This window comes from Tupaia chinensis, unplaced genomic scaffold, assembly GCF_000334495.1.
Source record: "Tupaia chinensis unplaced genomic scaffold, TupChi_1.0 Scaffold147608_1, whole genome shotgun sequence".
NCBI classification, from domain to species: Eukaryota; Metazoa; Chordata; class Mammalia; order Scandentia; family Tupaiidae; genus Tupaia; species Tupaia belangeri.
In genome coordinates, this window is record NW_006207460.1 from 1,183,078 (window position 1) to 1,203,684 (window position 20,607).

The 20,607-nt window shown below is 38.1% G+C and overlaps 1 protein-coding gene across 1 annotated transcript in view; it reads left to right on the forward strand.

Annotated features, from left to right (window-relative positions):
• The window catches only part of CTNNA1 (catenin alpha 1), a 159,656-nt gene that overhangs the window by 73,365 nt on the left and 65,684 nt on the right, over positions 1-20,607 (forward strand). The gene's annotated exons all lie outside the window — the stretch shown is intronic.

Here is a 20,607-nt window from a genome sequence, read left to right on the forward strand (position 1 = left end):
CTTTCCCTTTCATGTTATAATCGTTCTTTCTCTTCAGAGCTCTAAAATGGCTGAAGAGAAAAATCATATTAGGGAAAATCTTTACACTTAAGCTGGGCTGACTTTGAAGTGAAACACGTGGGCTGGCTGGTATCATCACTATCCACTTAGGATATGTGTGAACAGTTGCCTTCAGATGTTATCTGTGAACCTGCTCATTGGATTAATGGTTAGTTGTTTCAGAAATGATACTAGAAACTAAGAGTAATAGGAAAGCATTTCATTTGCAGGCTCCCATGGGTTTCTTGTTTAATAAAAGGTCTCTGTTTTGAGCTGAGATCCTTATGATTCCATTATTTCTTTATACCTGATAAAAAGTTAAAAAATTTTTTTTTTAAAAGGGACTGTTTTTATATGGCTCAACATTAAAAGAATATAAAAGACTATATAGTATGTAGTCCTCTCTGACCCCTATTCTCTAGCCATTCAGTTTCTTTCTTTAGAGTTTCTTGTGTCATATTCTAGAAATAATTGGGTTGCAGGGAAAAGTCATGACATATTTTTTTCTACACAAAAAATGCATCATGACTTTTCCCAACAACCTATTATTTTATGTAGTAGTAAAGTGCAAACACAAGGATATACAAACATATGAGTTTAAGATTTTTTTATATGTTTTTGACTTTGTATTGAGAGTTAAGTTACTTGATTGTGAAATAAACTGTAATAATATGCTGGCTTCTAATTTTTCCTTTAAAAAATGTTTTTGTAGGAATGATTTACTTTGCTTTTATAACTGCTGAATATCATCTTACCATCTTTTGGACAAAACCTTCTGCATCCTCTTTTTTTTACCCCTAAGAAAATTATTTCCTGTCTGTCTCCTTTCCTGCTTCTTTAGATATTTAATCCTAGATGCCTACATTCCTATTCTCTCTACTGTGGCATCTGCTTAGAGTCCCTTACTGCAGTGAGCTCTGTAAAGCTCACGTGTTTGGAATGTAATCATTTTGTCTTGTTTCATATCTGAATTGTTTTTTAACCAAGTCAGATGAGTGGCCTTAGGCTACGTTTTCTGTTATCAAGTGCTCTGTATGACATTGAGGATACTTGTGTTTAACAAATAATTAATATTAACTATGCATCTCAGGGTATTATCTGTGTAGCCATTAGGCATTTGCTATCTTCCTTCAGATGTTTATTCTGAGCTGCCAGGTCCCTACTACCTTTTCTTCATCACAGGTGGTTGAACGTCTTCATTCACTATAACAACTTTGAAGGTTTTATCATTTCACCGTAGTCTCTTTCAGTTTATATATCTAACAAGTCTTATGGTCTTTAATTCCTGATCCTGGTTCTTGGTCCAGAAAACTTTCATTTCTTCTTTCTTAATTTTGAGTGATGCCTTCTTGTTTTGTAACCCGGAAAACGGTGCCTCTATGGATTTATTAATACTTGCTTGTTACCACTACAAAACAACGTAACAACCCTGCCTAGTTAGTCTTTTTTTGGTGACTGATACTATTAATACTTGGGTTATTGGAAAAGTCATAACACATTTTCCATATTTTTCTATGCAAAAATGAGTCATGACTTTTCAGACAGCCCAATAAGATTCTGCTTCCTAGTATTGGACCTTTTTAAAATAGCTTCGTTTTAAATGTCAGAGGGTTTGTCATGTTGTAATTTTTTTCCTTCAATTCTTTATCCCACCAGGATCCTGGGCACTAATGCATGGGCCCAATGTGTTTTGAAGCCAATACCTGGGACTCAAACCTAGTTAACCATGTGAGAGCCAGCCTCCTCTGCACAGCGCTAACTTCTGCACTTTGGGACCAGGGCTAATACTGGACTTTTAACTCTAGCTGGGCACAGAGCATTACCTAAAGCAATGGTAAAAACTTCTTTCTGGGACGAAAGAAGACTGTTCAATAAACAGAAGATATTCTTTGCCTCTTATCAGCTGGCACTGGTGTAGAAAACATGCAGTATAATGTCACCAGTGATAGATGCCCAGGAAGTTCAGTTCAGGATAATTCTACGAAATGCATTTTGTTTAAAGCATGTCATGGATGATGAGGAGAGAAGAGAATTGCCTTCTTTATTTTCTTTTTTGGGGCCTTGCCTTACTGAGCCTCTCCTCCTGTGTGTTAGGGCCTATTGTGCCTTCTCTTTGACTACAGGGCTTTTGGAGCCCTTAACCTCACATCTTCTTGAGATTGTCCAGTTGTTCATGGCAGCGGGCCATCATGGGAGGTTATGTTATTTTGCCAGGGGGTGAAAGTGGACTCTGACAATATTATTAGAGGGATGGATGATTTTAGTCTCCTAGCAGGTAAGATAGTATTTGTATACCTGATTAACATGAGTGCTACCCAATTAGCGCTTTAGTCCTCAAGCAGGATTCTGAAGGTTTTTACTGGGCTCGACATTAACCCTTTAAGTAATTGAGGGGGCGCGTAGACTAATTCTGTGTTTTGAGCAAAGTTTCAGTGCTGCTCCATGAAAGTGAGCCTTGTTTGAGAGCTGCAGGCTAATAGCCACCAAATCCCTTCCTTTATAGCAGTGTTTTCTGCTTCTGAATCAGCTCGGGAGTTAGTTTCTTTCACCTCTTTGTTAAGCAGTGTTTCAGGACAGTGATTCTGTCCTCTTTGCCATTGTATATCTTCTCGTCCATTGCTTTTCATACCATTTTCTGCATTTTTTTGTTGTTGTTATTGGTTTTTGTTTGTTTGTTGCGGTACATGGTTATTATTATGTTCCTTTCTAAGACTCAGCATATCTTTCCCCCCCCCCAAGTTTGTTTATTATTTTCAAATTTGCTATAGGGCATGTGTGCTCACTAGACAGAAACAGCAAGAGAGAGAGACAGACAGACAGACAGACAGACAAAGCGAGAAAGCACCCCACCAGGTCTGGGACTCCAGCTGCGGTCAGCCATGTGGGAGTCCAGCACCTTAACCACCATGCCACCTGCTGTCCCCAACTCAGTAAATCTTATGACTGCTGTAGTTCAACTATGGTTTCTCCCTATACCACCTGTATTTCCCTTTTAATATATAATAGTAATAAGAAATTAGGGTTCATTTTAAGAGATAGAACTATACAGGACAAAAATGTATAAAGGCAAAAGTAGTCTTTTAAAATTTATATATACTCAACTTTTCCATAAATGGATTGTATGTAACATGTCGAGTCATCTTATTTCTCCCATTCCTTCTCCGTCCGTTCATCCTCATCTATCCCATATCCTACCCTAAAGAACCAGTGTTAGCAATCAGGCATGAATATTTCTATACTTTTATCTGTTTATATGATATATTCCTGCTCTCACAACTCCACCACCAAAATACAGATTGTTTTCCCCTCTAGGTGTTTTCTTAATCGAAATAGGATTATTGTTTATAAACCCATCATATTCCACAGTACCTCATGGAAATCCTTCAAGACTACTAGTTTCCTTTAATTCTTTGTATTGCTGAATAACAGTTCATGGTTTGGATTCACCATAAATTATTTGACCATTCCTCTCTTAGTAACAACATTGCTTTTTAAATTGTTTAAAGTTTTTTGTATTTATTTACTTATTTTTTCCATGACAGAGAGACAGGCACTTCCAACACAGTCTTTGTGCCACTGTCCACCTCAGTCTCAGCCAGTCTGGATCACAAACACTTTTGCACTCTGGCATGCTTAGAGAGATCCCTGGGCTAAAACCTTGGTCTTTTTTCATTTGGGTCTATTTGCATTACTACCATACCTTTTTTTTATTATTATTATTTTTAAGGGCTGTGAATAGTATTGTAGTGAACATCCTTGAACATACATGCTCTTTTGCTTAGTGCTTTTATTTCTATGTGATAGTATCTGAGTTTTATTTCCATGAGATTGCTGGGTCTAATGGTACATACAAGAGGACTTCAAAAAGTTCAAGGAGAAATGCTACAAAAATGGAATTAAAGTATGAGCTTATTTTGGTGCAGAAAGTTTTGAAGTCTGTGCATTATTTTCATAATACACATTTTCCATAAAGTTCATGAAGACTTCTTGTATATGTTTTCATTTCAACAAATTTTAATAGAATATTTTCTGTAGAGTATTAGCATTTCTACCGCCAAGATAAGAAAATACCCTTTCTTTTATAGCCACTCCAACAGTAGGTATTACTTCTTTTTTAAATAGCAGAAGGTACACGGGGATGTGTGTGTCTGTGTGTGTGCATGCGTGCGCAAAGAGAGAGACACACCCCCCCACACACACACACACCCCAGCGGGGCCAGTCATACCACAGTCCTTCCTCCTTCCATTCTCCAACCTGTCAGGGAGTCCTGTGCACCTCCCACCTCTTCCTTCCCCACTAAAAAAGCTGCCAGGGCTGGCATTCAAACCATGTGGGATCTTGTGTAAGCCAGGTGGTATATTTACTTTAATTTTGCTAGTCCGATAGGTGTGAAACAATTATTACTTTAATTTGCATTTCCCTTGACCACTGTTGAGTTCAGATAATCTTTTTATATACCGGTAAGTCATTGGAGTTGCTCTTTTGTGAAGTGCCTATTCATATTGTGCCCGTTTTTCCAGCAGTGTGCATATCTTTTTCTTTGCTAGAGCTCTTTGTATATTATAGCTATTAACCTGATCTCTGCCATCTACTTAAATGTATTTTTTATAATCCATCATTTGTCTTTTGACACTGCGTTTTTAAAATAAACTATATCAAAATTTTGGTTTTATTTTCACGAATGTGTGTTTATCTTTTGTTATTATGGCTAGGGAATTTACCATTTGGGGTAAAAATGTCTTCCCTACCTTAAATTACTTACACATACACATATTCTGTTTTTCCAGGTTAAATCACAGAAGCAGAACTAGGAAAGGTATATAAGAGATTTATTATAAGAATTTGATATTATGCAATCATGAGAACAGATTAAACAGTTTCTGTGAGACTGTTGCCTTTATAGCTCTTTTAGAAAAGAGAAAGGAATTTGCGAATTAGTGTTTCTAGGAAGAATTTTCACATTTCAGATCAGTTTCTTATAAATCGACATACTCCAAGTAAAGATTCCTTTGCAAAAAAAATGTCATGGTTGACTACGAGGTAATAATTAATTGCCTGGCTTGAGCTTTTAGGTTAAGAGATTTTTTTTCATGTTAATTATTTCATTTTAATTATTTAGGTTCAAAATTTATTTGACCTGGATGGATGGAAGCAGAAGCCCAGTCATAAAGCTAGTCTAGTGAAGATGTTCAGAGTCTTTCTTCTATAGCATTTTGTGATAAACCTTTCTTTCACAGTTCTCATTGACATCACATCTGCAGGATTTTTTTTGAGGGGGGGTGCTAGAGGGTGCTTGTGTTCACTAGAGCCAGTCAAAGAGGGAGAAGAGAAAGAAGCCCCCATGGGGAATGGTCTTGCTGCAATTCCTTCTCCTCCATCTTTGATGTGAAATGAACAAAATCATAATTTTCTCTTTGAAATAAGTAGGGGCTATTTTGTCTTGATCTGGGACTATTTGCTTTCATTTCCCCCGCTGAACACATGTATTTGTGTGTGCACATGTGCTGCTCATTTACACCGACGTAAGTGAAGAGTGTAAATGCTCAAGAGCTCCCAAGTAAGGAAAGTCAGGATGAAAGGCTGAATGTGGGCTGCCAAGCATCACTGAAGAGAAACTTAAGTGGGAGAAGAAGAGGAGGAAAGAACAGTTTGACAAACTCCTCAGACTGCAATAGCCTAAAATACAGAAATTATGTAGTATAGTGAAAATCGAATAAAGGATTTTAAGTGTATGATGGATTTGATCCACTAGCCCTTCTATAGGGGGATGGAATGCTACTCAACCTCTCTGTAGACATTTTTCAGGCCCTCCTTTTTTTTGGGGGCTAATTTTTGTGATACACGTTCTTCTGTATTTTATACTATTCATTAAAAAGGATAATGATGAGTTGTATATTAATGTCATCATGTGTATTCAGAGACGTTTCTTACACACTGTGGGACGTAGACTTTGAGTGTTTTCTCCCCAGTATAGGTGATATATTTTCACTGATCTCATGGTTCTAAGTATTCTAGTAACCATTAACAGGTATTTTCCATTTCTGAGAGAGAGAAAAAAAAATGCTTGGTTTAGAATATGAAGAACAGAACTGGTCTGCACAGAAAGTAAACCCATAACTGATTTTTTAACCGCCATTCTTAAACCAAGCTAGTTAACCAACCAGCTCTTACATTTCCTATATATACATATAAATGTGGATGCAGGGAACTGCAAGCTAATTAGCAGAAGCCCTTTACTAGCAGTGAGAAAAAATCCAACATGTATAAGGCTCACCAGTTATTTTCTGCATGTTTACTAAAAAAATTTGCACCTTGTTGGTTTTTTATTTTTAAACTTAGAATTTCATTTTACCCGTAGTTCTTAGTTGCTGACACTTGGCAAGAGGTGCTTAGGGAGCTCACACTTTTGTGTAGTGAATGAGACAAGGTCTCTTATTCTCTTAGCGGTGGTGGGGAATAGGAGCGGGGGTGGGACAAGGTTTCTTTTCTTGTAAAAAGAGTTAGACCAAGCAGCAATAGTTGATTTCTGGTAGGTATTCCTTATTTGGGTTGGTTAGACAAAAATGACTGAATAATTTTACTGTCTATTTTGTATTTCCAGGGGTTACCTAAGTGGGAAAGCCTGAGTTGTCAGCCAGTTTTGATTATAAGGAAAAGGTGGAAAGAAATGTGTGTTCCTCTATGAGACACTGAAGAACTCTTTTTTTTTCTTTTATGATAATGGGCAGGGGTGAAGAGTAGGGACACCCATGGCACAGTCATGCTGGCTGTGATCCCATTTCCACAGCCCTCCAGCTTCTTAGGATCTTGGGTGTCTCCTGCATGCCCCTGGAGTGTTTTCACGGGGATCCAGGAATCTGAATCCATGGTTGCCATATGGCTTCTAGCCTTCGGGACACTTGCTTTACTTCACTACGACAGCTGGGCCACTCTTCGAATTATGATGATTTCTAAAAGCATCTTTTACAGAAAGAGAAAGTATTGTTTCGTTATGGAGAGAGAACTAGAGACATGATAGAGTTAAATTTGGGTAGGAAATGAAGGGATTCTGAAGTCCTGAAAGTTGTTGCTGTTGTGAAGTGTAACCCTTAAGGTGTCATCTCATCTTCAATTTCAGTTATTAAGATGGGAGGTAGATAACGGCTTATGGCTTTTATTAAAATTGTATTGGCACCCATGCCACATAGTTTTTAACAAAACCAGTAGTTCCACTGAGATTTCTAACAGTGAAGCCTTTAATGAACCTCTTATATATGAAAGTAACAAATTAAACCTTATAATAAGATTCTTTTGTGCTATGTGAGAGAGTAAAATTAGCAGGTTGTCACTAACTGTGCTGCTGCATTTCTGTTTAATATTTGTACCACATTAAAGAGCCAGAAATTAATGTTCTAAAAATTTTTAACTTTATCTTGTTAAAATTTTAAGAGTACATAAAAAAGGGGTAGATTTTACTAGGGTGAATGGGAACTGAACAAGAGCTTTCCTCTTTTCTGTGTCCCATACTTTATGAAGTAGAAACTTGTCCTGCCATTTTGTTTTCCTAATTCCTTAACTCCTTATTGAGACGTGAAAAGAAAGCTGTAAATATGAAAGTATAGTAGAGAAAAATGATGTGTCTTCTCAGAAAATAGTTTTAAATGAGAAATTAATAGCAAACACTTGAAAGCAAATATGGGAATTCCAAGGCTCTTTTTGGTACATCCTGGTGAACAGGTGATTTCTTAGATCTTTTTCCTGCATGCCCCAACCTGTTGCCCATTTCTCTTGAGCAAAGATCGTGGAGAGAGTAATCTTTTTCTTTCTCATCTGATCATTTATTCTTACCATCTGCCTGTTCTTTAAATAAATTTCTTTCCTTTATTTCTCTTAGCCGCCCTTTTCTGATAATAGGTTTGCCTTTCTCTACAAAACAAGGATAATTACCAAAATTGATCTTGCTAAATCACTGCTTTGATCATCATATCCCAGACATCTCCAAAACTCTGGAGTGGTCTGTTCTTGTTGATCAAGGACCTAGCACTATAGAATCTCATATATTAAGGTGAATATAGTTGGGACCAACAGATGGCATAATGGTTATGTTGCTAGACTCACATAGTTGACCACAGTTTGAATCCTGACCTGGAGACTTGAAACTCAGGCCAGGTGCTTGTGTGTGCATGCGCAAAATCCTGAGGGGAGAATCCTGGAGGTTCTGGTGTGGCCATTCCCCCAGCGGGTGATTATTTCTCACTTTGTGTCTCCTTTGTCTCTCTGGTGAGCACACACACCCTATAGCAAAATTCTGTCCTTTTTTTTTGTTAAAAAAAAAAAAAAGGTGAGTATAGTGGAAGTTGAAATATAGTACTTGTTGAATTATTTAATAATAATACTAACATAAAAGTAACAGAAACACTCACACTTCAGTGCTTACTGTGTGGTAGGAATTTTTCTTATTGCTTTACACACATTCTATTTAAAACTCAAAGCATGAATATGGTACTGGTAAGGCATTAGAGGTTATATGACTTGTACAAGGTTCCTAAGGCTAGTTAGTAGAGAGGTTATGCTTTGAACACAACCTGCCTCTCGAATTAGAGCCCTTAATCATTATATACCACTGTATGTTTAGTTGGGAGGAATAATGTGTTAGAGAGCCAATAGCGTAAATTACATTTGTAATTTTTTTCTTTCCCCAAACATTTTATTAAATGAAAATGTTCATACATATAAAGAAGCTGGAAGAACTCCGTAAGGAACACCCATATATATGCCCACTTCCTAGATTTTACTAATATTTTGTAATATTTGCTTTACCACATTTTTCTCTATTCATCTAATTGTTTTAATGCATTTCTAAGTCAGTTGCCACTTGTACACTCACTTCTGTCTAAACAACGTAGCATGCAACAATGTATGTGTACAACAGACATGTTGTTAACTAGAGTTTAATTCTTTTTCTTTTCTTTCTTTTTCTTCTTCTTTTTTAAAGAGAGATTTTTGCTATGGGGCACATGCATTCACCAGAACCAAAAGACAGAGAGACAGAAAGCAAGAAATCACCCTAAGGGGGAATGGCCATGCCACAGTCCTTTCTCCTCTATTCTGTCCGGATTTTGGGCACACATGCATGCACACTCAGTGTGACTTAAAGTCTGGGACTCAAACCACAGTCAATCACGGGGGAGTCCAGTAACATAACCATTATGTCACCTGCTGGTCTCCTGAATTTAATTTTTTAAGGTAAATTTTATGCACAGTGAAATGTCCAACTCTTAAGTATATATTGGTTGAGTTTTGATACAACACATGCCTTGTAACTCAAACCCTCTACCAAGATATTGAAAATTATATGGTTACCTTTTCATTGGATATTTGACTGTCTTATAAGTTCAAGTACATAATGAACTGTTTATTCTTCTCAGAATTAAAACCCATTATTCTGATTATTTTATGATTTCTCCTTGATTCTTTAGTTTATTATATTGACTTCATTGGCAAGGCTATCTGTGATACTTCATTGCATGGAGACACACTCAGAGGATGAACAGTGGGCTTTTTTTTTTTTTTTTTTTTTAAGTTTTTTATAGGGCATGATAAGTGCTTGCTGGAGAGAGAGAAAAAGAGCTAGAGAGAGAAGGAAGATGAGAAGTCACTCCCCCTAGGGGAGATGGCCATGCCGCAGTCCCTTCTCCTCCATTCTTCTCTTGGGATTTTGGACACACATGCACTTAGAGTGTTTTTCAAGCCATCAGGTGTGGGACTTGAACCAGACAATCTGCCATGTGGGATCCATCTGTCTTAACCACCATGCCACCAGGTGGCCCCGACAGTGTACTTTTTATTATAGTCATCATTCTCACTTCCTAAAGCAGTGTATGTGTAGATCCCAATTGATGTAAACTCCTTTGTTATGTATTGTTTTGGGTTATTTTCATGAATTAAACAGACCATGTTCCCATTAGTTTTCCAATAGATCACTTTGCTCAAATGGCTTTGGTGTTGAGACTATGCTGCCCTGTTAGTTTTTCCTTTCTTTTTCTTTTTTTCTTCTCCTTTTCCTTTTCCTTTTTCTTCTCTTTTTGGTGATTGCCATTTTGTAGATCCTGTTTACAGATTCCTTAGAATGGTGCAGGAGAAAAGTGCAGTTTTGTCAGTCTCTTTATCTATAGTCGTTCCCTTGGTGATTTCTTTCAGGATTGTGACTGACGATGGCTTCTAAATTTATATTTCTGGCCTGTACCTTTCTCCTTGACTTGTCATCACTATTCGTCAGGTCTTAGAATTCATTAATTTAATTAAAATGTTAGTTACTAATAAGATAATAAGTTTAGCCTTTCTTAGGTTACATCTAACCCTTAGACTCCCTCCTTAATTTAAACTGAGTCGTGTTTGTGAAGGTTGACGTAATATATTTAGAAAGTGATATCTTCAAATATTGATTTTTGTTTGGGGAAGCTATTAGTGTTTTTAAAAGAAATACATATTTAATAATTTTAGTTAAAAAGGTGATGGATTCAGTGGGAATGTCAACTAGAATAGAAAATCCCTTTTACAATTTGTCTTGTTCTTCACAGTCTTACTTGGGATTCATCTTGCATCTAATCCTGAGTGCAGATTGTGTCTAGATGATGGTATTGCTTATGTAGTATAATGCCTTTTGACACTTCAGGAATGTTGTATCAAAAGAAAGAAAATTCCTGACCACCTGCTATTAGGTTTTCATGCAGAGTAATAGATAAATCTTAGACTGGCAGTTTTAGCACAATAATAAAATGGACTCTAGTTGTTGGAAGTTGATGGCAAGGGTCAGAGAGCAGTTTTGTACACTCTGGCCTGAAGGGATTTTTCAGGAGAAAGAAGGGTGATGTGATGTTTGTGCTGTCTCAGTTGTCTTTGGAGTGTGCCAAAGGATGTACATTCTTTTTCACTGCTGTTTTCCCCCTTGGTGAATTTCAATGGGGAAGTAGAAAGGTTGATTAGAGAGAAGGAGCACTGGTGGGGTACTCTTGAACATGGTTCTTGATATGTGAGCCACATAGCAAAAGGCCTCGGTAGAATCGTTATTGTGTAATGTCTTTTTCTTTGTTTAGAGCAGAAAACAGGCAGGACATACTTTTACATGAAAGGTTGCTGTTTTTTGTGGCCAGTTCTGTGGATTCCAACAAAAGTGAAATGAAAATTTAGAGCAGAGATTAGGGAAGGTAGGGATCCCTGCATATCATTATCCTAAGAATTCTACATTTCCAAAGTTTACACAGCCCATGGCCTCTGTCCCCCAATGTATGTTCCCTGTGTCTAAAGAAAATAAAAAATCAAAATATCTGTTCATATTAAACGTGTATAGGTGTTGGGATTTTATTTGGTCAGAGACCTGGAGTTGAATGACTGCTGTTTATTTAAAGCAAAAAGTGTAAATGCCCTCTCCCCCCACATTTTTACCTTAGGACATGTGTGCATTCCAGAGAGATAGTGAGAGAGAAAGTGAGAAATCACTACCCCCCATGACCATGCCACAGTCCCTTCTCCATTCTACTCCCGGGATCTTGGGCATGCACGCACATGCGCCTTGTATGATTTTTTTAAGCCACGGAGTCTGGAACTCAGAACTGGTAGGCCATGTGGGAATCCAACAAGGTAAACCACTACGCCATCTGCTTGTCCCAGGCATACTTCTTAAAATGGTTGGTATTCCTGGTCTTTTTTTAAAGTAAAAGCAAAATTAATTAACATTAATTTATATTTGAATCTTTACTAAGAGAAGGGTAGACTGAGAAGATAGCTCAAATAAATTATTGTATTTCTAGTTGTAGTTCCCAAATTTGGTTGACCACTTTGCAGCTGATAGTAACTTAGTTTTGTGGAATTAGAGAGTTCTGTGTAAATGTAGATATTCCTTAGAAAGTGGATGCTCAGTAGATGATTTGTTGTAACTGAATTCTTCCCCTCAGGAAGACAGTTTCCTTGGAATTTGGGGAGCCTTAAGGAGAAGCAGGTAGAGCAAGCTCTGAGTCAATAGATGTGGGAAAGTAGACAAAAATTTTGGATGAAGAAAGAGATAAAATGCTTTTCTTTGTTCAATAAACTGGAAAGATAATACCACAAAAGAAATTTTCGACTTGAAAAATCTGAGCCGTAAGATCTGCAGGTTCTGGTAAGACTGAATGTGTGTGGGACCAGCAGATGGTGTAATGGTTTCATCTCTGGACTCCCATGTAGTTGACCACAGATGTGTCCTGGACCTGGTGGCTTAAAACTTAAGACAAGTGCGTGTGCCAAAATCCTGAGAGAATGAAGGAGAAGGGATTGTGGTGTGGCCATCACCTCAAGGGGATGATTTCTCTCTTTTTCTCTCTCTGGCAAGCACATATGCCCTATAGCAAACATCTCTCTTAAAAAAATTACTAAATGTGTGTTTCATTCAGAAGGTTAATTCTGAGCAAGCTTTATACTGAATAGAGATTTTGGTAATATAGAGGATCACTATTCAAGTATTGCAAAACAAACCCTCCTATGTGTACTGAACTAACAAGTTATATTTGTGTTTTTAAATTCTCATATCTCCCTGCCCACACCCTGTAACAATTCTGGCAAATGTGCCTCAAAACCAAATCTGCCACAGTTAGAAGGACTGTTTCCTAAATTAGATGAGATAGACTTGAAGAGCATTTTTTTCTAAGCAGAAATGAACATAACAGTGATCCTTAATTCTGAGCCTTTTATTTTGTCCTAAAATACAATTGTCAGAGCTGAGACATCAATGAGATTTTACTTTTTACTCTTTTTGAAAAAAGTGTCCATTTATGATAATGAATAGTATGTGTTATCCTGTATTAATTTTATTGAACAAGGAAAAGAGGCATCATTTGATTTCAAGTCACTACCTTACCTAGAAGGAATTTTGGAGTTAGGGACTCTTAACTATTTAGAAATTTAGCCTTGATTTATAAAGTCAAACCATAATACCATCTCTAACATTCTAATACATTTAATAAAGCAGAGTATTAAACCGTGAGATAATATGGTCAGCTTGATGTCAATATTAGATGAGAAAAGTGTAACCAGGCTGTTGAGGCATATTGAAAGCTTTGGCTAATTATCAGTCTTCATTTTGGATACTGCACATTAACTTGGAAAGGAAGAAAGACAGATAGGAAGCAACACATGGGTCTTACATGTCTTTATTGTGATTACATTATATACCTGATGGATCTCTAGCATTTAGTTCTCTACATGTTGCTATTAAAAATAGCAAACATTGGGACCAGCAGGTGGCATGGTGGTTAAGGTGCTGGACACTCCCACATGGCCAACCATGGTTCAAGTCCTAGACCTGGTGGCTTGCTTTCTCGTTTTCCCTCTCAGTCTCTTTCTGGTCAAATTAAAATTAATTAATTAATTAATTAAAATAAATTTTTTTTTTTTAAAAAAAGTACAAACATTTTTTGAGCATTTACTATGTGCCAGCTTCAGGAGTTTACATGAATAAGTCCTCTTCAGGTTGTTACTGCTATTAATTCTGCTTTAGGGGTGACAGCCCTAGGGCACATAGAGGTTGGAGGGCTTGTCCAGAGTGACATGCCCAAGTGCACGAAACAGGCATCTCAACTCTGGTAGTTTACTTGCTTCTGTTAAAATCTAGTTATTTTGGGGACCAGCAGGTGGTGTAGTGGTTAAGGACACTGGGCTCCCACATAGCCAACTGCAGTTTGAGTCCCAGACCTGGTTCTTAACCCAAGAATATTTATGATTATCATTATTACAACTAGAGATATCTTATGAAACATGCTTCTCTTTGTCCCTCCAGTAGTAGAAGATATTTTAAATTATATGCATTAGAACACTGTAATTTGTATCCCTGGGATGTGATAAGAAGGAAAAACGAGCTGTTCTTCTGAGAGAGCCCTTACTCATTCATTTAGTAATTTTCTAGAAGGTATGTGAGCTCACTGGAGAGAGACAGAGGTTGGGGATGAGGAAGCACGTCCCTTGTCCATTTTTACTGTTAGGATTTTGGGTACATGTGCACCTGGTATTGTTTTCAAGCTACTGGACCTGGGACTCAAGCATAGACAGCCATGTGGGATCCAGCTGCCTTACCCACCATGCCATTAGCCAGCCTTCTTTCCTTTTTATTAACTCTCTAGGCTCCAGCCTTGTGTTACAATAAAGATTAGCTCATCCCAAAGCATGTGACATGCTTGTATAGACTAATTTTTAAACCTTTTTTTTTTTTTTTTTTTTTTTGAGATTTTTGCTATATGGTGCATGTGCTCTCTAGAGAGACAGAGACAGAAAGTGAGAAATCACCCCTCCGCCAAGGGGATGGCCACTCTACAATTCCTTCTCCTCCATTTTCCTCTTGGGATTTTGGGAATGCACTGCACACACATCCGGTGTGAGTTTCAAGTTGCCAGGTCTGGGACTTGAACTGCGGTCGGCCGTGTAGAAGTCCAGCACCTTAACCATTCTACCATCTGCTGGCCCCTTATCCTTAGCTTTTTTTTAATATCAAGAGTTCACATACGGGACCAGCAGTTAGCGTAATGGCTATGTCGCTGGACTCCCACGTAGTCTACCGCAGTTCAAGTCCTGGACCCAGCGGCTTAAACTCACCGCTGGGCGCGTGTGCGTGCGTGCCCAAGATCCCAAGAGGAGAATGGAGGAGAAAGGATTGCAGCGTGGCCATCCCCCCTGGGGGTGATTTCTCACTTTCTGTATGTTTCTCTTTCTGTCTCTGTCTGTCTGGTGAGCACACGCGCCCTATAGCGAAAACCTCTCCAAAATAAAGAAGAAGAAAAAAAAGTTCACATGAAGAACAAGTCTGCTCATTCTCTAGAACCACCTTGAGGATACAGTCTAATGTATTTCCTTACTCTTCTTACAGCTGGCCCTGTTTTATAAATAAATCACAGACTCTTGAATTGTACATTTTTATTCCTTTTGATAAACTAGCATGCTTCTTTATCACATGGAAACTGTTGATTTTGTTCTTTACCTTGGCCACCAGGAATGTCAGAACCAAATTGGTGTATTCCAGAACTATTTTTATCATTGTACCAGGGTTTCTTAATCCCTTTTTGAATGATCAGAAACCCTTTAGGGGGCCGGCATGTGTTGTGGTGGTTAAGGAACTAGATTCTCACACGGCCAACAACAGTTTGAGTCCCAGATCTGGTGACTAGACTGACACATTTGTGTATGGGCCCAAAATTCCTTTTTTTTAAAAAAAAAATTATTTATTATTAATTTATATATTTTAATTTGACCAGAGAGAGAAAAAGTGAGAAAGCAAGACAAATCACGGTCAGCAATGTAGGAGGAGTCCAGTGCCCTTAACCACCACGCTGTCTCCCTGGGGGTGTGATTTTTCACTTTTCCTTTCTGTTTCTCTCTGGGGAGCATAGGCACCCTATGGCAAAAACATAAACAAACAAACAAAAAACTCTAGGATCTGGTGAAATACCTGGACTCACACACAATCTTGCATTGTAATTTTAAGAGGTTTTTCATTCTCTGAAATACATCTGGACCCTTGGAGTTAGAAGTCCCTGCTTTTGATCTTTTTACATCCTTATTTCAACTGTTCTGTGTATATAAATGTATTATTCTAAGTTTCTTTGACTCCATAGAAATTAGTTATTTATAAATGATAGATTCATTATATTCAGAGGTTTTGGGAGTTTAGCAATCATCTTCTGTGTATTTGGTAGGCTAGGCCATGGGAAATATTTTCATAACAATAGAAACATTTTGACCCATCATGAAGATAAAACAGGTGAGCGGTAGAGTTTTTGTCTGATGATTTTCCAGGAAAAACAACCTGGGAATTTTTTGACTGTTTTGTTTTAACTAACAAATACAAGGGCCTAATGATGGCATTCTTGTGTCTAAACATAAGGTAGTCAGTAATGTTTATGTTTAATAACATAATGTTTAATGACGTTTATTTATTTATTTATTTTTGGACAGGTTTTTGCTATAGGGCACGTGCACTTGCCAGAAAGACAGAGAGAGACAGGAAGTGAGAAATCACCCCTGGGGGGATGGTCACAACCGCATTCTCTTCTCCTCCATTCTCCTCTCAGGATCTTGGGCATGCATGCACATGCGCCCGGTGTGAGTTTAAGCCACCAGGTCTGGGACTCAAACCGTGGTCAGCTACATGAGAGTCCAGTGACATAGCCACTATGCCAACTGCTGGTCCTAATTATGACATTTTTATGTCTCTTTGCTATAGTTCTTGGTAAAGTCTCTTGAAAGCTGTGAGAGGTTTTGGGAATTTTTGGGGGGTCTTGAGTTTCAGGACCTAGTTCTCAAGTGAGGGCTGTTCCATGGGCCTTTGCCTGTGTGGGTTGCTGTTTACAGAACTTCCTTCATGCTGGATTTTCAGCAGTAGTTCCCGAGTTGAGATCTTGGGCCAAGCTTTTCTCTCTGGCCTCCAGTACAGAGGCAGGGCATAGTCTGCAGATGTTGCAGGATAGAATACCTTGTACTCGCCTTTGGAGATTTCTTGCTCTGTAACATCCCCTGTAGATGGGGGAAGGGAAGGTTCAAGATAACGTCCCTTTAGAATGTTCCCAAAATATTGGATAGTGAGGAAGAAGGCCATATTCATGTTAAGGAGAAATGTTTGGAATAACTGACTTTCACCTCTTTTTTTCCTTTCTGTATCTGTAAAAGACAGTTTGAAGTACATTTTGACTCTCTAAGGAAGACTTGAGTCCCCAGTTGCTTAGATCTGTTTGCAAAGAAAATGTATCTAAATAGACCTTGAAAAACTCTATTGTATATTTGAGTGGGAACCTGAGAATGCTATGGGATACAGTAAATTAATGAACCAAAAAAGAAGTAGATGTAGTTTTACATGGGATTTTCATGTTTAAGATGGAGGAGACTTGGGTTAATAAGCTTTGTTTTTAAAACCATAAAGTGTAAGAGCTCGTTTCTTTTGTGCCATTTAAAACCATCATCACCTATGCCCTCTAGTGTATAGGGGATGAGTTTGACAGTAAAATTGTGTGCTGCACTTCCTGCCTCTGCCCTACTTAACGGCTGAGGTTCCAGGGGTGAACTCTGCCTCTCTGATCCCAGCATCTTGGGTGTTGGGAAAAGGGTGGCGTTGTTTTTTCCCCATATCTGGTCCTCCATTGTTGCTGTGAAGCTAGAGAAGCAGAACATGCATGCTGGCAAGCATGGCAGACTCTTGGCAGTCAGCTCCAGAGGCCAGGGCCATTTCTGCCTCAGAGCTCCCCAGGCACAGCATCCCGTCCTGACAGTGCTTTTCTGTGCCAAGTGAGGGATGCTAGTTAAAATCGTCCCTTTTCCCCCATCTATGCTCATTGAGTTGGCTGCTGGGGGTAGAGTAGGTTATGCAGGAATCCTAGTAGCCTCAGTGTGGTGAGCACCTGTGGATCTCCCTTCCAGGAGTGATGTGCAGGGCGCTGCTGGGATCTACCTCAGCTAAGCCCAGGGGAGAGGCCAGATCACTGATTGCCAAGTCCAGGCAATTGGGTGCCTTTCTGCAGCTCCACACACCGTGACGGCAGCCTGTGGCGAGAATGTATGGGGAGAGGAGTGGCCAAGTCCAGGCCCTGTGAATTCCACACACAACTGTTTATCCACTTGTTAAGGCTGGTTGGAAAAGCACTTCCTAATTGCATGATGACTTTTTAGCTCCTACTGTTTACCTTTTCTTTTTTCCTGGCCTAATTTTGCCTCACTCTGAATGAAGATAGGTGATGTCTAGCTGTCCTTTTTCTCAGTTGACACACTTGGCACTGTAGCAGAACATAGTATAAAACACCTGTTCATTTAAGGTTTTATATCTGTCACACATTTTTAAGTTTCACATGTCAAAATTGATAGGTTATCAAAGAAAAGTTATTTTTTAAAAAAAGAGGCATTCACCTTTTACAGTATACATAATTTTAATAACAAAACTTTCCTGTACACTGTACTTTATGTAACCCTCCCCCTCCCAAGATCCCTTGTATAATAGTGTTTTCTTCCCACCCCCAACCCAGTCTGCCCACTTGACCCCTCAAATGGCTCTTGAAGGTGATTGAACATAATATGTTTGGACTGTATTTTGAGTTTCCAGTCTCAGCATTGATAGGTTCATCAAATATGTCATATATCAGATTTTTTTTTTAATTACCAAGGAAGAAAAGGTTAGTTGAAGGAGTTGCAGAAATTTTCAAAGGTTTGCAATAACAGAATGAAAGTGTAAACAGTCATTTTCTATTTGTTTCTGGCTTTATTCAAGTACTATGAGCTTGCCCCAGATTAGATAGAGAAATAGTTCATTATCTATGGATAGCCTTTTTACCTTTTCCTTGTCTTTTTGCCTTTTTCTTTTGCCTTTTTCTGGCTCAGGTACTTTAACCAATAAGAAAAGTGTGTCCCAAAACAGACTTTTGAGATAGGTCTGTTACTGTATTGCTGTGTTAGGAAATGATCGTGTCAGTTAGCTGCTATAAATATTTATTTAAAATTTTCATATTGATATTCATACCTTAAAAATTGAACAGGGCACTGATTGATTGTTTTTTTTTTCCCCCAGATAATTATGTGTAGAAAGTATGCATTAAGAAAATGATATGCCTGTTTTGAATTTTAGGATTCAGACCTAGTGCTACATAGGTTTCATTTTTATTGGGAAGATGGAGTCTAGCTCTTGGTGACTAGCATTATAACAAGCAGATGGATTTTAATAATTAGTGGAGTTGGGAAGTTCAGTCAATTCCATTCATTGAATTGGTACAGAAATTAACTTAGGCACATTAAGAAAATTACATGTGTTAGTACAGATTTTTGGCTTACAAAATTAGTATCTTTGCTTTTTGATGTTGGCAGTGGGTATTCTCAGAGTTGTGTGTGGATTTGCAAATTTACCAGCCTATTCTTTTCAGAAAGGTGATTGAAATCCCTGCCAACCTACAGAAAGGAACATAAATGATCCCAAACTAGTTCTTGGTTCCCTCTCTAGTGCCTACAGTATCATGCTCTTCTTTAGCTTTCTTTTTTCCAAAGATTATTTTTCTGGTGCTTAATGTTTCTCTGATCTTGAAAGTCTCTCTCTCTCTCTTTCTCTCTCCCTCTCCCCCTTTCTCTCTTTCCCCCTCCCCCCCAGGGGTGGGAGTGAAGAGGATAAAAGCTCACCCCAAAACACAAGCCCTAACATTGTGTTACCAGGTTTTGTAGTGTTGCTGTGATGCTATTCCACCCTAGCTTGTTGGTAAAGAGTCCAAATGACCAAGAATCTTACCTTCAAACCTGTGCTGATAACAAATAGACAAAAATTAAAAGGAATCCTTCCTTCTGTAGTCAATTTGAAGAGAAAGTTTGTGCTTTAAATGAAAAAGGAAAATACCTACTTGGCACTGCTATTCCCTTTTCTCAGAAGACATTAACTCAAAAAAAAAATGGAGGACCAAAAAATCAGTTATTTTTCAGCTGGAAAGTATGCCTCGGTGGCCCTGGTCATGCTGTTTTCCTTAATTACTAAATGACTTGCTCTTCCTCTTTGCTTTTCCATAAACATTAAGCATTTTTCCAAAGGTCCATTTTGGTAACTGTGATCTTAGGGTTAATGTGGGGGTTCCAGCCAATATTTCTTACCCTTTTACTCAGTTTAAATTAATTGTGGTAGTGGTTTGAAATGATGGAAGATACTCCTGCTGTCCTTCCAGACTGATAGGATCTTGTGTGTTCAAGACACAGTTGTATTGTGACTCAACTGTCACCTGACAAACGGCTGTGGTCGCTGTGATAACTGGATTGGTAAATTTAACTCATGGAACTCTCCATATAATAGGGGCATTTGATCTACCCCTCAGTGGGGAAGTAGTGCACTGCACTCTGCTGTAAAATCAGCTTCTGTCTCTTCCCAGGCCAGCTCAGGATCTAGTGTAATTAAGAGATGAAATGCTCACTGCTCAAGATAGCTGAATTGATCTAGACTGAGACTTTGCCTAACTAACCTACCCACCTTTAATAATGCACAGAGCACATTTTACCATAATTTGTGATCTTACCTGCTTTTTACTGAGACACGTTTTCTTTGAAATGTAGGTACCTTTCCTTTAGTTTTAATGAAGAAAAATTATGATTAAATCATACAGGTTAAACTGTATTTAGTTTTAACATGTTTTCAGTTTAATCCTGGGAGAAATTATGCTTCAAATGAATGATACCATGTTAATATTTATGCTAAAGAAAAGATCATTTTTTATGGTAGTGGTTTTCTCTAAGGATTTATGCCTTCTAACACATAACAGTAAATGGCAGTTGTAAAAATGTTAATTTTCTAAAATTAAGTTAGTGTACCAATTTCATGATTTTTCACATGTATGGAGCCTATTTATGGAAAAATTCTGTGGGAATTGGTTACTTGTGACTAAATTCTACTATGCCAGTTTTTCTATAGAAACAATAACTGAAGAAACTGAACAGTTATGGTTCTTTTTTATGTGAAAAAAAATGGCAGAATTATCATTCCTTACTTAACAAAATGTCTTTATTTACACTGGAAAACCTTCCCCTCTTTCTGTTTCAGCAGCAGGTGACAGGGCCTCTTTCCC